This window comes from Plecotus auritus, assembly GCF_963455305.1.
Source record: "Plecotus auritus genome assembly, chromosome: 6".
Taxonomy (NCBI): domain Eukaryota; kingdom Metazoa; phylum Chordata; class Mammalia; order Chiroptera; family Vespertilionidae; genus Plecotus; species Plecotus auritus.
In genome coordinates, this window is record NC_137773.1 from 51,185,823 (window position 1) to 51,202,663 (window position 16,841).

Genomic DNA, 16,841 nt, shown 5'->3' on the forward strand with positions numbered 1-16,841 from the left:
ACAGAAAATGTAAAGTCATCTAAAGATCCAAAGTGGTTAATAAGTAATCAAGTATTACAGGAAGGATGGAAGAAAGGAAGGGGAGGTGGGTAGGAAGAGTTGTAGAAGCTCCAGACCTGGGACTGATTCCTGCTGCCCCGCCCCCCATTCACAGCAAGCAAAATAACAAAAAACCCACCCTTGGGAAAGCCCCAAATTCCTCTGTGACAACGGACCTCATGTACCTCAGGGGGCACAGGTTTAAACCCAGCGTGTAGCGGGCACTCGGGAATGGGTTTCCTCCTTTCTTCCCTCAGAATGGCTTTAGGCGAGTTACTGAATTCTTTTCATAAGCTCCTGAGCTTCAGTGTGTGGAGGCAGGACAGTCCTGAGCAAGAAGACAGAAGTAAACGAACAAGTAAAAGTGAAGCCACAGGAAAGCAATCCCAAGGAATGGAAAACTGTTCTCGGTCACTACAGAGATGTAGTATTTACTTCTGTGTTCTCACAGTGGGCAGAGCAAATGCACTGAGAGCCTCCTAAGGAGGCCCTGGCAACGCCACTCCATGGTGACAGGAGGCATCGCGGCTCACCTCTTCTCGGAGCAGCTGGCCGGCCAGCCGTCTCCTTTTCAGCTTAGAAACTGAAGCAGAGACAACATTGCAACAATAACCAACAAGTTCATGACACAGAAAAGGTTTAGACTCAGAATACTTACCTGGTCACCCAGCTTTATTAGGGCAGGGTTCCCAATATTTACAGATATGACATTCGTCTCCTCTGCAGTGTTGTGAGTGCCACAGCGCTCCCCACATGATACGAGATGCCTTTTTATAATCTCAAGAAGTTACTCTAAACTTGTATTATATTTAACCCCCATAGCACCTACATAAATAATCATGATATTTGTGTGTAAAATATGTATCCCCAACAGAGGACACGGTGCAAATACAGCGTGTGGGGTACGTGGCCACAGTGTTGCAGCCCACTCCCTCCTCCTGGAGGTGCAAAGTCCAGAAATGATGACCCAGGGCTGGGCCACCGGGCCTCTTGCTTCTTTGATAGGAATCTCCAGCAAAAAGCTGAGGATGAGTAATCATTTGGTCAATTTTGAAGCAAAGGTTTCAAAATAGAAAAATGGAGAGAACGTTCAAATACTGATAGTAAATTGTTACTTACTACTAATTGTATTAATGAAGCAAAGACTTTTTGCAAGACACATGTTGAGGATTATTTTCTGGTTTGGGTGGAGAGGAGGGGATCTTTTGGTTTTTAGCTTATAAACAACGGAAATTTCTCTCCCATAGTTCTGGGGCCTGAGAAGTCCAAGGTCAGGCGTTGGCATGGTCATGGCTAAAGTGAGCTCTCTCCCTGGGTGATGGCTGGTGCCTTTGCCACATCCTCATCTGGATAAAGGGAGAGGATCTCTCCATCAGGCCTTATTATTTATTTATTCTTTCTCTCTGTCTTTTTTACTATTTTTTATTGATTTTAGAAAGGAAGAGAAAAGGGAAGAGAGGGAAACAGCAATGGTAAGAAAGAATCTTTGATCAGCTGCCTCCTGCACACCCCCTACTGGGGATCAAGCATGTGCCCAGAATGGGAATCAAACTGTGACCTCCTGGTTCATAGGTCAACACTCAACCACTCAGCCACACCAGCCAGGCCCCTCTGTCTTTTTTCAAAGAAGAAATAAAAATTGTAATACCTCTCCTCTGAAGAAGTAGACAAAAACAACAATGAAGGAAAAAATGCCATTTTTACAAGGAATTGTTGGTACACAATTAGCTATGTCTCAGAGTCTTTCAATAAATAATGCTGATTAATTCATATTATTAATTATATCTGTTAAAAATGGAGCTCTGTATTGTCAGATGAAATTTAAATTTATCATAATAGGCAACAACTCATAAACTGGTCCAATGAAAAGTCTTTAAAATCCAGTTGCTAAAACAAGGAAAGAATTCCAGACATTCATACAATTTTTTTGGCATAATGTGCTAAGAAGTCCCAGGGCAAAACCAAAGCAGTTGACTAATGAGTTCTTTTTTACTGTCTGCATCTCTTGGAAATGACAAAAATAATTCCCAATAATATCTATTTCCAGTCATCGTAGGCTCCCTCTTCCCAGAAAAAAAAAAAAAAAAAAAAAAAAAAAAAAACACCAAAATGTCATTTTTATGAGACTATCCCCAGCAGCCAGGTCCATGGTTTCAATGCAAAAGGTGCTTCAATGCAAATGGAATTTTCTCAGCTATTCCAATATACTTGATGTCAAATCTCTTATGAGAAGAATTTGAACAGCAATGAGAAGGCAGGTTTCCCTTCAGCCAGCCCACTTCTCGTAGCCTTCTATGCAAATGCTGCCCCTCCCCATTTTCTCCACAAATGGAGACACCATGGCTGATTGGTATCTACCTGCAAAAACATTTAACTTGCTTTATTCTTGGGGACTCTCACTCATCACACCACCAGGTAAATTAAGAGGCACGTGTCAATGCCGTCCTGTCGGAACAGAATCAGCATCTGCCTTCCACATTTGGTTATGGTCGACGTCAACAAATACAGCAGCGGAGAAGGCCAAGCAAAATTATTCATCAGGGGCCTGTTTACATTTGTACTGTCAGTTCTAATAGGTTTTTTATTGAATTAAATTCTTCTGCCCTCATTAGGATCATGATTGCCTGTCAGCGAGTATGACATGTTTGAATTCCCACAAGGATGTTAGACTCTCCATCTTATATATTGCCTAGGAGGGAGTGAGAACAAGGCACGGTGGAAAATTTTATGTCAGTCCTTGAAATTACGGTATAAGTACCTCTCAGCCAATAAGTAATTGCACTTCACAACAAGGCCACCCAGAAAACTTTCGGGGTTCTGCTGTCTGGCAGACATGCTCAGCAGGTCCTAACATAACCAGGTTGGCTTGCCCCCTAACCCCCAACCTCAGCTTGTCGAGGTAGCATCTACTGTTTTCTCAACTCTTCATGGAAAACATAACATCAAACTAGAGTACCTGAAGGCAACCAAGGCTTACGATCATGGATGGCCAGTTCACCTGGAGTAGGGTTTGATGTAAAGCTTTCTTCTAAGAATGCAGTAGAAGATTTAGCAAAACCTTGGGCATAGTAAAAGGCTGCGGATTCTGCTAGCTAAAAGGAGAGAAGCCCCCACAGGGTGGTCACATTTATTAAACACTTATGCTGCCAAGCACTTTTTATACCTTAACTCGTATAAGAATTACAGCTCAGTGGGGAATGACAATTACACCCATCTTATCAATGGAGGGGACTGAAGTTCAGAGAGTCATTTTCTCACAGTCACATAGTTAAGTAAGTGGCTGGACAGGACTGAGAAAGAGGACGTCTGTCCCACTCTCCAGGAACATGGAATGTGACAGAACCTGGGGGCGTTAGGGACTCAGAAAGGGCCCCACCTAAGAGAAGGGATGGGACCACAGCCAGATTCAAATAAAGAGATCCATGAGCCCAACTATACTCCCATCTGAACCATCCCTAAAATGGTTCATAGTTTGGAGTTTGGTCTTTCTTCAGTAATCAATTGGGAAGAAAAAGAGGACTTTACTGGTCAAGAACTACGATGTGAGAAAAATAAGCCATCCCCTATTTCCTTTTGCCCTAATTTCCAATCAAGTCATCCCACAAACTGTCTTCTTCAGTAATTTTTAACTAGCACCACATTAGATTGTTTCATCCTCTACACCCTAAAATGTTCACATCTTACAGCTCGACCCCATTTCCCAATATTCCCCAGCCTGGGTTTCTCTTAGACATGCCATCTTCCCTTGAGAATCTGAATCTCTGGGGCTTCCATCCAGGTAACTGTGTTCTTAGTAAGCTGCCCCAGAAGGCTCCAGAGCCCATCCAAGTGAGAGTCCCCAAGACACAAAGCAACTAAACGTTTTGCAGTTAGACATTGATCAGCCATGGTGCCTCCATTTGTGGAGAAAGTGGGGAGGGGCAGTATTTGCACAGAAGGTTACGAGAAGTGGGCTACCTTGGGGAAACACAACTTCTCATCACTTCAAATTCTCCAAGAGATTTGGCATCAAGTACATTGGAATATCTGAGGAAATTCCCTCAAGAGATTTGACGTCAAGTAAATTGGGATATTTGTGAAACTTCCTCCCATTGAAAACAACTTAACCTAGAAACAGTGAGTATAGGATAGGATTTGCCTGATTGTTTGATTGCTTATTTGCACACAGGAATTTCATGACTTAACACCCAGGTGCAGAAGCAGCTTTGCCTGGTGACTATGCTGTCTGGCTGCCTATTGAAATGACTTGATTTTCAGCCCCATCCCTTTAATGATATAAAGCAAGAAGACAATGTAGATACTGTCTCCCTTCCTCTCCCTCCTTCTTTCCCCTGTGAACTCTTTCTTATCCTTTTTGTCTCTCTCATTCTTCATCCTCTGCACCCCAACCCTTTCTCAGACACCCCCCTGTCCTGATCTCTGGACACTTCCTTCTGTTTGGTTCTTCCTCTCCTTTCAGACTTCAGGATGCCTTCTGTGCATCTCTCCTTTCCCCGACACTCACAGGCTCATGGTTTGGTACCAAGCTGTTTTCTAGTCACTGGCAGCTAGCCTCAAATTCCATTCTGCCACAGGATTTAGCTCTAAGTCAGGCAGTAAATGGGCTCTTTACAAATCTAGCCTAATTTAAAGAACTCTCTTTGTGAGTGCATTTCTGCGGACATTTGTCAAGGGTGTTAGCAACTAGGCTATCTGCATTCGCTTGTACAACAGCAGACTGGCTGCTGTTTCTGTCACTCTGAGACACCAGCATTAAGGCTGGAATTAACTAGCAGGTGTAAACCACGGGAACCACGAGGATGATTTCACAGACTCATTTTTTTTCCTTCTTTTTGTAGAATTTTAGCAACTAGGGCATGAGGTACAGGGGCCCGAGTATCAGTATTGTGGAGGCAGCAGGAGAATAATGAGTTCATCGGGCAGGTTGGATGCTGGAGGATGGGGACAATTGGAAGTCATCAACTATGGCTCCATCACTCAGCCTGGATGGCACTGTCTTTCCATCTTCCATACTGTGATATTTCACAGCCTATCCCTTTCTTATTGTGTCTAGTTGGACCAAAGACATTTGGTTCCTAAGGCCATGTTTTAGAGGGCTCGTTTTGATAAACAAACTGTCGACAGGTCTCAGAACATTTGTGAAAATCTGTGCTAAACAGAGTGCTTGATGGCCAGGCTGGGTGACGCGAGGTCAGGGTCTGGAGGAGACATGCCCACTGAACTCATTTTGTTTTGAGGGGATGCAGTGTTCATTGTGACTAAGCTCTTTCTCTGCCACCAGAGGAAACAAGGAACCCCAGCACCATATGTAAACTTCCATTTCCCTGCCCCTCGTCAGATGCTAATGAGGAGTGAAGTGGCCAAGGCAAAAATAGCAGAGGGTCATAGTGGAAAACAAAAGGGCATGGTGAGATATGATTCAAACAAACAAACATTAATAATAGAGGGACTATGGTGCAAATCAGCCTTCTGTATAATCGTGTAAGGGTCAAGCTCCATAAAAAAAAATCATTAGCAAAAAGAAAAAAATAATCGTTCCTGGGCATTTTTTGTTTGTCTGTTTTTATGTGTGTTTTTAAAATTTATCTATATTGTTGAAAGTATTACAGACATCCCCTTTTCCCCCCATTGACCTCTTCCACCCTGCATCACCCCCCACCTTCACGGCACTATTGTCTGTCCACAGGTTATGCGTATACGCATACAAGTTCTTTAGTTAAGTCCTCCCTCCTTCCCTCTGAGATCCATCAGTCAGTCTGCTCCATGTTTCCATGTCTCTGGATCTATTTTGTTTGTCAGTTTATTTTGTTCATTAGATTCCACATATAAGTGAGATCATTTTTTTATCACCATAGGATTGCATAGTGAAATCCATTTGGAAAATGTAGCATCTACCTCTGAATTTAACAGATCACATTGACAGATTATGCTCAGGGGAAACCAACATCAAAATAATCAATTTTTGTTATTTAACATAGTGCTTTTTTAATCTGTTATTTCCTGGGTATTGTGGTGCTGTCTAGTCTTACACTGTCCAATACAATATCCACTGGCCTTAGGTAACTATTTAACTATATTTGGGGTTCTTTTTTCAACTATAGCTTACATTCAATATTATTTTGTATTAGTTTCAGGTGTAAATTTAAATTAAAATTTTAGTTCTTTCATCTCACCAGCCACATTGATGTGCTAACAGCCACAAGGGGCCACTGGGACAGGGCAGACAGAGAGCAGGTCCATCATCACAGCAAGTTCTAAGCGACCACGCTGCTCTCACGCATTCTGCTCTGATGGTGTGCTCTGCATGTAGCTCGATGGGTAGCCATCCTCCAGCCAAAAAGAAAGGCCTGAAAGAGCTGTGTGTGAGGGGAAAAGCATCCACTCTGCATGGCGGGGGGGGGGGGGGCGGGGGGGGAGCAGACTGCCCGAAGCAGAAGAGACACAGGCAGCCGGGCACTGAGAACTCTCCATGGCTGTAGCCCTGGAGGAGGCAGGGATGGGAACATCTCCTTCCCAAACCCATTGCTCCTCTCTCTCCCCCTGCCCAAGGCTTCAGCTGGGAGCAGCGAGCTGAGGAGCAGCGTCTCATATAAATTGAGTGGGAAGGGGGGCCATCCCAGCCCTCGAGTCCTCGGAAGCCAGTAGCACCAACGTGATTAAATAATTGAACTGTCTCACCTTGCCCAGTCAAGCTGGATTCCAATGAGAGTAATTAATCTTCTTGGTGCTTGTTATTCCCTGCCCTGTGCATACTTCTGCTCCTGTTCAAAGTCAAGTTTCCCATCCTGCCTGTTTCTTGCAAAAGAAGAAGAGGGAGGAGGAGGCAAAACAGAAAGCCTTCCCTGTAGAAGGGAATAGAAAGTTACCTTCAAATCTAGTCTTTATGACCACCCCCCCCAAAAAAAAAATATGGTGAAATTAACAGGCATTGTATGACACTTCTTATGCAAATTTCAGAGAAATAAAAATATTTGGGGTTTAGAGTCATGCTGGAAGGTTGAATTTTAGGGTTTTCCTTCAAGAAACTCTCAGCTGCTGTACTTCCAAAAGCCCAGGAACAATACAGACAAAGACTGAGACAAGGAAGAAAGCCAATCAGGGACCAAGCCTTGCTTGGCTTCCCAAGAGAATTACTGCTCAAAAGCAAAGCCCAGCCTGGCCAGTATCTCAGTGGTTGAGCGTCGACCCAGGAACCAATTCCAGTCAGGGCACATGCCTGGGTTGCAGGCTTGATCTCTGATGGGGGGTGTTCAGGAGGTAGCTGATCGATGATGTTTCTCTCTCATTTATGTTTATATCTCTCTATCCCTCTCCCTTCCTTTCTCTCTAAAAAATCAATAAAAACATTTAAAAAAAAAAAAAAAAAAGCCCACATGGGGCAGGGGCCAGCATGAAACATGTGATTAAATTCATTGATTTGTTCAACAAATTCGCATACCTTCTATGCCAGACACTGTTCCGGGAACTTGGGATACACCCCTGAACACACAGACGTAATCCCTGTTCTGGTGGGACTTACATTCCTAAAACTTTGTTTTTAATCCACCCACACTTTATCCATTAATAAATGGATAATTTAAAGATGCAAATTTTTGCATCAATTTTAAAGATGCAAAATTGTAGCAGCAATGCATTTTGTATCACTCCCTGTAAAATGATGGCTTGAGTCCTATAAAAGTGTGTTCATATCGGTGCATGAGGTAACTACAGTCCCCAGGAATTTCCCAGAATCATGCAAATTGTGAACCTGTTTTCCCACCAAGGAGAAGGGAGGGAGCTTTCCAGCCAGCTCTACAGACCACGGGCTCCACAAAATGACCAACATTACCAGGGGGCAGCAGCCACCAGGTCTGCCTCTTCCAGGAGGGGAGCAGGTAAGAGAGCAGCTGCTTGGCAAGAGCAGTGAGATGAAATGGGAGAGCCCAACAAAATGTGGGGAAAATGAAAAATAATCTCACTGCATTATCTACCACTCCTAAGTGTGTATTAATGGACTGATAAAGTATGCCCTGGAGAGTCTTAATACTACAATATTAAACTCCGCGCACCAAGGAAAGCAAAGATGGCACATTATAACAAAGAGTTTGGGTTCTGTGTTGTTGGTTTTCTGGTTCTCGCTAATAATGTTCTGGTTTTTAGCTTTGCTCATTTGAAGACATTCTCCTTTCATTTAAAGGGCTGCTTGCCACAGACACCGTTTTCCAACCAAAGTGCAATGCTGCCCCCTGCTGACAGAATAAGTAAGAGCACATGTAGAAATCCAGTATTGCTCCCGGGCAAACTTCCCTACAGTTCAGCCTAGATTTCATGTTGCTGTCTTTACATCCTCCAAAGTGCAAATATTTCATCCTGAAGGATTCTCTGCACAGAGATATTTCCTGGATCAGCCTAGTTCACACCAGTAATCAACACAGTATTTTATCCTAAAATATGAACTGTGTGCTGATTACAAACAATGTCGGTGAGTGGATTTCTCCCCGCCTCCTTTGCTTATGAATTAAGCAATCTCCCCAGAGAAAGCTCAGAAATCAGGCCTATTTCATATAACCTTTAGAATCCTGATTGGAATCCTCACTGGAAAGACATTTACTGAGAACTCAAGCTCCAGGAAATCAATGCCTGGGTCTGACAGACATTCAACTCCCAGACAAATGTATTTGATTTCACATTATCTTTCAATCTTTGTTCCAGAAATAAACCTGAGACTGAAAGCTCTGAAAATAACGATGCAGGTGATACACTGCACTATCAGAAGCCTCCTTCTTGCAAGAAACACAACAGCTATTTTAGAGAAATCATATCATGTGAAACCATGGGAGGAGGGATTGCGTGGACAGCTCGTGATTAGCTAAATCCAAGTATAGGATCCCATTTTCCTAACAGTGACCGTAACCACTTGCATCAGAATAACCTTGGAGGTAGTAAAAAATGCTAATTTGGGCCCATTAAATCTGAAATTCTGGGTATAGTACTCAGAAGTCTGCATTTACCAAGTTCTTGGGGTAGCTTGAGCACCAAACTTTGAGAACCACTGAGTAAAATTGAATAAAAATTTGAATTTCTATTTAGAATATTTTCCTATTCAGGAATTCCTCAGATATTATAAAGCTTCAGAACAACAAAATAATCTTATACTTATCAGTTAAAACATTTCCTTGATTTTTCTGTAAAGATAAAGAATATCATTCGGCGTGCATGGTACTCTTCAACCAGCAAACAATGGTCACAGCCAACCAAAATCATAAGTCCCACTAGGTCATTGCTGGTGATAATTTCTCACTGTATTTCTTACCCCAAAGCAATTCTTCCAAAAAGCCCCATCAGTAGCATGAAATGATTCATTAAGCCAACACAGTCACTAAATCAGAAGATAAGACAGCCTTGAGAATACCACGCAGCTCTTTGCCCTCATAGATACGAGCAAAAACAAGAAATAAGAAACACACAAAAAAAATAAATAAATAAATAAATAAATAAATAAATAAATAAATATCCAGCCTAGCTGGTATAGGTCAGTGGTTGAGCATTGATCCAGGAACTAAAAGATCACCAGTTCAATTCCTAGTCAGGGCACATGCCTGGATTGCGGGCTCGATTCCCTGTGGGGGGCATGCAGGAGGCGGCCTATCAATGTTGTTTCTCTCTCATCAATGTTTCTATCTTTCTATCCCTCTCCCTTCCTCTCTCTCTAAAAAATCAGTAAGAACCTTTAAAAAAAAAAATCCAAGCAACTAGCACTTCCCTATTTTTCACCCTTTCTGACCTGCTTGTGTTCCTGGTCCTGCCTCCTGCTTGCCCCCTTCTCCCAGGGAGCCACTGTCCTCTGCCACTCTGTCATCATCTCATGGCCACTTGTCATCGGGTGCTATTCCAGGCCATGGCCAGAATGGAGTGTGCGCTGGGCTTGCCAAGGCGGGCCGAGGTGCCAGCACAGTCAGACTGTCTCCACACGGCTGAAGCAATTGGCCGGGTGCCAGTACCAACAGGTTGTATTTCATTCTTCCCCTTGATTGCCTGACTCAGCCACAGAGGAGAGGGGAAAAGGTTGTGCTTCTGCCTAAAGGAATCAACATGAGGCGGGAAGCGGGTCTCCCAGCTCCGCTGACCATCACTCAGACATCACTCAGTCGCCAGCAGGAGCCGAAGAAGCAGATCCTGGAAGCGTCATCACCCGTGTGTGAGGAAGGCAGTCCCTCAGCCTCACCAGGCTGGGCTCTCCAGAGAAACCAGTCATGGAGAGAGATCTCCTTCAGGCCTGAACCACAGGGGAGCAGGCCAACCTGGAAACCCAGATATGCCCCAATGGTCAAGCTGAGGACCCAGAGCAAGGGCCTTAGGGGAGGCCTAAGTGCACCAATGACATCAAGAACAGAGCCTTTTGGTTTGTTCTGAGGCCGGGGCAGATGGAGGGTGGGGGGAGGGGGGTGGAGGCCAGGTCTGTTCTGGGAGAGAGATCGAAGTTTATAGAGCATCCTTTAACTTCATACTACATTTCAATACTTCTGTGAAAGGGGGTTCGAAGTCACTACTGCCCGCTGACAACAAAGAGAAGCCTAGACCGAGACTTTACCTCAGAGGTTGGCTCTTGGTGTTTGTCCGGCTGCAGAGAGAAGCCAGTGGAGAATTTAATGATAAAACAGTTTAGAGAGAGGGATTTTATTTAATGAAATAGAATAAATATATATGAAACTGTAGGGAGCAGGTATAGGGTCAAGCCTCGGACTGACCTGTGGCAGGGCCACAAACAAGTCCCAGCCTGGAGGGCAGAGCTCTCCTAGCATAATTAAGCCTGACCTTGTAACCCTCCCTAATTCCTTCCTAGGTAGCTAATGGGCTGCGGGAGGTGCAGCAAGTGCTGCCAAAACAAGGTGAAACTCACAAGAACATTGTAAACATGTTGACCACTACCCTTGTTTTGCTTTGTGTGTTCTGACTATAAAATAAAGCTTTGGCTTGCAGGCCAGGGCTCTGTCTCTCCATCAGAGAAGCAGCGTCCTACCCAGCCCCAGCTGTATTCTCTTGTCCGTCTTCTTCAATTCTTCACCGCCCCTCCTCAGGTTCACCCTTGGCCGTGCTGGCACGCACATGAAACCCAAATATGCTCCCAAAGGTAGGAGTTGAATTTTCCTAAATCAGCTAATATCTTAGTCAATTCTCCTCCCTTTGCCTCTGGCCTATGTCACATCTTAAAATCCTCACCACTTTATCTCTCTCCTCAATTGCTCCATGTGAGTAATGCGCATTTAAAACTATGTCTCTTTGCCCCTTGACCTTTAAAAAAATTAGAAAGTAAATTTCTCATCCTACAAAGCTACCAAACTCCCATACACATGAGATGAGCTTCAAAGAGGACACCAGACAGAACTCAGTGAGTGTCTGTGCCATTTTCAGCCTGTGTGGAACTAAGCACAACTATTTCAAGACAAGTTTTAAGAACAGGGGAAGTCAAGATGTATTAGTATTGCTTATTACCAAAACCGATGTTCTAGTCTGCTTTTGTCTATTGTTCCTTTGGTGGCAGAATAAGCCCCCCACCCCCCAAAATGTCTACCTCCTCACCCCTGGAGCCTGGGTATTCCTCTGTTACCTCACATGGCACAGGGGACTTTGCCACTGTGATTGAGGCCAGGACCTTGAATTCAGGGGATTACCCTGGATTACCTGGGGGACTCCATGTACTCACAGGCCCCTCGAAAGGGAGGCAGGGAGTCATTCAGAGAGGTCGTTGTGGTGGGTGCAGAGGCAGGAGTGATGCCATTGCTGGCTTTGACCAGGGAAGGGGGCCTTCACCCAAGGAGTCTGGGCATTTCCAGGAGCCAGAAAGGCCAGGAAATGGATTCTCCTCTAGAACCTCCAGAAAGAACGCAGCCCAGCTGAAACCTTGATTTTAGTCCTGTGGAACCCACACTGGACTTCCAACCTCCACAATGATAAGATAATACAAGAATGTGTGTTTTAAGCCACTATGGGTGTGGTCCTTCGTTCCAGCAGCAATGGGAAGCCAGGGCAGCCTCCAGGTCCTTTCTGAAAGGAATCATGACTATGCTTCCCGTGTTTCCAAATCGGACGACCTAGCCATGGCCGGACACTCAACGCCGGTGATATCTCCGGTGTAACTAGCATCTGACACATGCTTCATGGCTTCGGGTGCCGACTGCCAGTGAATAAGGACACACTGAACATTTCCTTTTTTAAAGTAAAAATGATTAAGGGTTCATCACATCGTGTGCTGTAATGATGAAATATGCTCGGGCACACTGACCGGGCAGCCATTCCAACGGTTTTCATCCTTTCCTCTCATCTTCACAATTTAACAAATAATGGGCAATTGACACAGAAACAGGTTTTAAAATAAGGGAGGAAGCGTCCCTAAAAGGGACGTCCTCGGCTGCGTACCTACCAGAGGAACCAGAACTCGTTTTGTTGCTAAAAATGGAAGAGATGCGTGCCTCCCAGTCACAGAGACCGGGGAAGGGCTGAGCCCGAGGGAAGCCACTCAGAGCAGTACCCACCTCCCACAGGGAACACCATGTGGGGCCCTCACCAGGCCTGAAACGGGGGTGTCTGACCTTCCACAGGAAACCCTGCTGTTGAACTGGACTCATAAACATCGTCTCTTTGGGGGTTCGCTCAGGAAGAACAGGCCGGGATGTAATTCCCAGCTGAAGGAATCCAGGACACCTTTCTCTTTTGTGATCAAGACCTGGACACCCCACCAAGGCACAGTGCTCACACCCACAGTACCTGATGGTGGGCAGAACTCCAAATGTTTGTTAAAGGACGTTTGGGTCTTTTCCAAACCCCAGTGACATACCAACTCCTAGAAGCTTTAGCTTTCAGTCCTTGAAGCTCCGCTTCCCAAAGGGTCTCGGTTTGTCTTTGTATTCAAGGTTTGTATTCTCGGTGTTTAGATATACGGTATCTTGAGAGCTGGCCAGCAGTAAGCAGGGTGTTTGGAAAGGAGAGAAGGTGGAAAACGAAGAGGCAGCAAGGGACTCGCTGGGGGATCAAAGAACCATCTGTCTTCTGCTGGGGGGTTGGGGGGAGCTGAAGCCTCGCCCTGCACAGCAGCCGGGAGGGCGGGAAGGTGGGAGGGTGCAGGCTGGTGCCACAGACTCTGCTCCAGTGACAGAAGCAGAATAGATAAAACCCTCGTTTGTGTCTGAGCAGTGAATACAGAAGATGAGGCTGCATCAGTCTCTCAGTCTGTCTCATTAGGAATAATAGAGAGAAATTGCTTTCAATCATCTCTAATGGGTTGCCTGGTCTTTAACAATGGGCTCAGCAATTAGTTTGTCAATTTTTAACCAAATGCAAAAATAATAATCATCCCCTGAGTGAGCCTGTGATCTGCCCTACGACCTTTCACCTGAGGCTCCGTGCACCCTCCAATGGCCTTTGGCATTTTCCACACCCACTTTTGGCCAAGGAATTAATCCACCTCATACGAGGTCTCTTAGGAAAATCCACTGCAAAAGCCTGCCATTCACCCTTTCCTCTCCTGGTCCCCCCACACCAACCAATAAAAAAATAATAAACACATTTTCCCTACCTTTGAAACCATGTATTGCCCTTGGTGATAGCCTGGGCTAAATCAGAGATTGGCCTTTTAAAATATTTGACCTCTAACTTCCTATTATGAAGTTAATTTCATGACTAAGAAGCTGTGCCTGCCAAGGCAGTATCTCCAACTTGCAGTCCAGTCCCCTATCATAAGAGAGAGCAGCCCTGTCTAACCCGGTGGGGACTTGACTATGGCCCAGACAGGACCTCCAAGGCCGCAGCCTGGTATACCTGCGAGGCACAAGGAGGAAGCAGCAGAGGAGAAAGGGGCAACATCCAAATGTCCCCCCGATGCTAAGGGCCTGGTGGCAAATGCACTGAACTGGGCTCAAGGACCCATTGAAAGGCCTGGCCGACTCTATCCATGAAACTTCCAGCTAATGCCCTCAATGCCTTCACGCTCCTCTTTCTCCCCTGAGGGAAAAGAACACCCAACCCTATTACCACCCCTCCTCTGAGCACTTGAAAGAAAACACTGCATGAATTCAGAGCCCAGAAGCCATGTTATTAATATTTCCACTACAGTGGCTGCATTCTCTCCAAGGCTTGAGACTAGCGCGCGCGCGCACACACACACACACACACACACACACACACACACACACCATCACAGTGGTGGGCAGCCAGTTAAAGGGGAATAGAGAGGGTGTCTGGCCAAGGACACACGGTTAACCAGCAAACTCCTCCTCCTGTGGATGAACCGGCCACTTTAGAAAAAAAGGGTATGATAGGCAAATCTGCAGATAGGACGATCTCTGTTGTCACCACACTTGCTTTTGTCACACAGCCCTTCCCAAATCTCCTGTCCTCATGCAAGTGTCCCTGGGAGGAGCTGTGACAAACACCACACAGACATTATCACATTCTCAGGAACCTTCCCTGGCCACTCTGAAAACCGCCCACACCCTTCTCTCTGCATCCTCATGGCTCACAATACTTGCAATATACAGTTGCTCACGTATCTGTCTCTCTCTCCTAGAGGCTCCGAGAGGTAGGAGACTAGGCCTGTTTCATCCCTCGCCCGATGCTCAGCACGTAACAATCAGTCTCTATGGGACTAAAAAACTATGACGCTTATAACAACAGTGGAAGCTGGGTATGATTATCCCCATCCTACAGGTGAGAAGCCTGAGTCTCAGAGAATAGTGGTGATTCTCCCAGGGTCTAGGGCTAAATAACTGTGAAGGCTGGGACACCGCCCCGGACCTCCTGGATCATCACTCTTGTCCTGGACACAGTACATTCCTCCTCCTCCCATCAGCCAGCCCCATCCTCCCTCTTGATTAAAAGAAGCTCAAGGACCATCTCCCCCTTGAAGTTATGCCTGTTATTCTCCACAGCTGCTGACTTCTTCCATGGACTCTTCTTATTTACTGACATAATAGCTTGCAGGTGGGCTGTATATCCACGTGGCTTATATAATGATTGGGGAAGAAAGCAAACTGGAGGGAGGGGGGTCAGGAAGAGGAAGTGGAGGTAACTGGATTTCAGAACACGAGGAGATCTTTTTTCAGTGCAGCCTTGAGAGAGAGAAAGCACGCTGAGGAGAGGAGAGAGCATCCTGCCCATCGGGGAGAGGGAGCCAGAAGTGTGAGCCAGACACATGCCTGCACAGGGGGCCATTCTGCCTGGTTCCGCTGCATCCAGCGTGGAGTTACCACGAGGGGACCTACAGTGGTGCAGCCCTGGATACTGAGCAGGAGGGTGGGGAGAAATTTCTGGCTTGAGGAGAGCTTTTCTCCTAAGCTACACCCAGCCACAGCACCTGGCTAAGCTCCCCACACGTTTGCTATTGAGCCTGGGGCAAAGACTGAGGGGTGAGGGGGTGGGGAAGGCAACAGCGTGGAAAGTCAAGAGGACAGAAACCTTGTCCATTCTTGTTGTTGTTGTGTTATTGTTGTTAATCCTCAACCGAGGATAATTTTTCCATTGATTTTTAGAGAGTGGAAGGGAAGGACAGGGAGGGAGAGGGGGAGAGAGAGAGAGAGAGATGTGGGAGAGACTCAGCGATCAGTTGCCTCTCACACACACCCTGACCAGGGCTGGGGATTGAACCTGCAACCCAAGTATGTGCCCTTGACCAGGAATCGAACCCTTTGCTGTACAGGCTGACATTCTAACCACTGAGCAACACCAGCCAGGGCCAAACCTTGTCTATACTTAATGCACACTTGCACTGTTTACATCAGAGTTTCACTCTCGATCTGCTATGCTGGGGTTATCCTATAAACCTCGAGGACTGCCTGACCCTCCTCACTTCAGCAGATGACTTTGAATACGTTCAGACACAGACAAAGCGAGTTCTTCACCCTCTGTGGCTCCTGCACCTCAAGACAGCACCGTTATTTCTTCAGATCTCTTTGCTCCACCCCATCTGAGGTGCTTAGCTATCTTGAGAGTGAGCAGAGAAAGTCAGACTTAAGATGCAACAGCTCCCTGGCTGTTTGACACTGTCATTATATTGTGGCAAGATTTCATTAGTATCCACACACATTCTTGAGTCCAGTCACGACATAAAGCAAGTCCAGAATCATTTATGGGTTGAATGCCCCCATTGCTGCCTTCACAGAGGTGGGCCCATCCCTCGGCTCACATTACACAGGAAAAAAGAGATAGATGTAAAGAATCACCTATTTACCAGTTCTTTATTCTATTACGGGTAGGAACAGAAGCTGACACCCACAGGACCCTTTTCAGCGAGGAGTTATATATCACACCACAGAAATACTTAAAAGGCAAATTATCCCTGAGCTCATCACGCCTCCATTGACCTGCTCAACGTTGAAAGGTGGCTGCAATTAGATGCCATGGTCACAGGCCTGCTGGCAGCTCAGAGCGCCTGCATTTGCTTTAATCCTGCAGAAATGAACCGGGATGAATTCTGGGGCATGTATTGCATCTAAGTTCGAATTCTGTGGGTCTGATTCAGATTTGTGGGAGTTTAGTAGATCTTTCTCAGCGTCTGCAATATTTATATGAGATCTAACTCGGGGCTTAAAATGCTTATGAAAATTAATTGCATTCCTTTTAAAAATGCAAGTGGAAAGAGATGGAGAGGGAAAACAATGTTGCAGTCCACAAACTCACCATCACGTTTGCACAATTGGCGGAGTTTCCTCCCAGCGCTGTGACTGCCAATCATGGACGCTCCCACTCCATTGTCTCGGTCAGATCTGACTCTCCAACCTGGGCACTGCTTTTTGTTATAAAATAAATTGAAAATATATTTGGGATGGGAA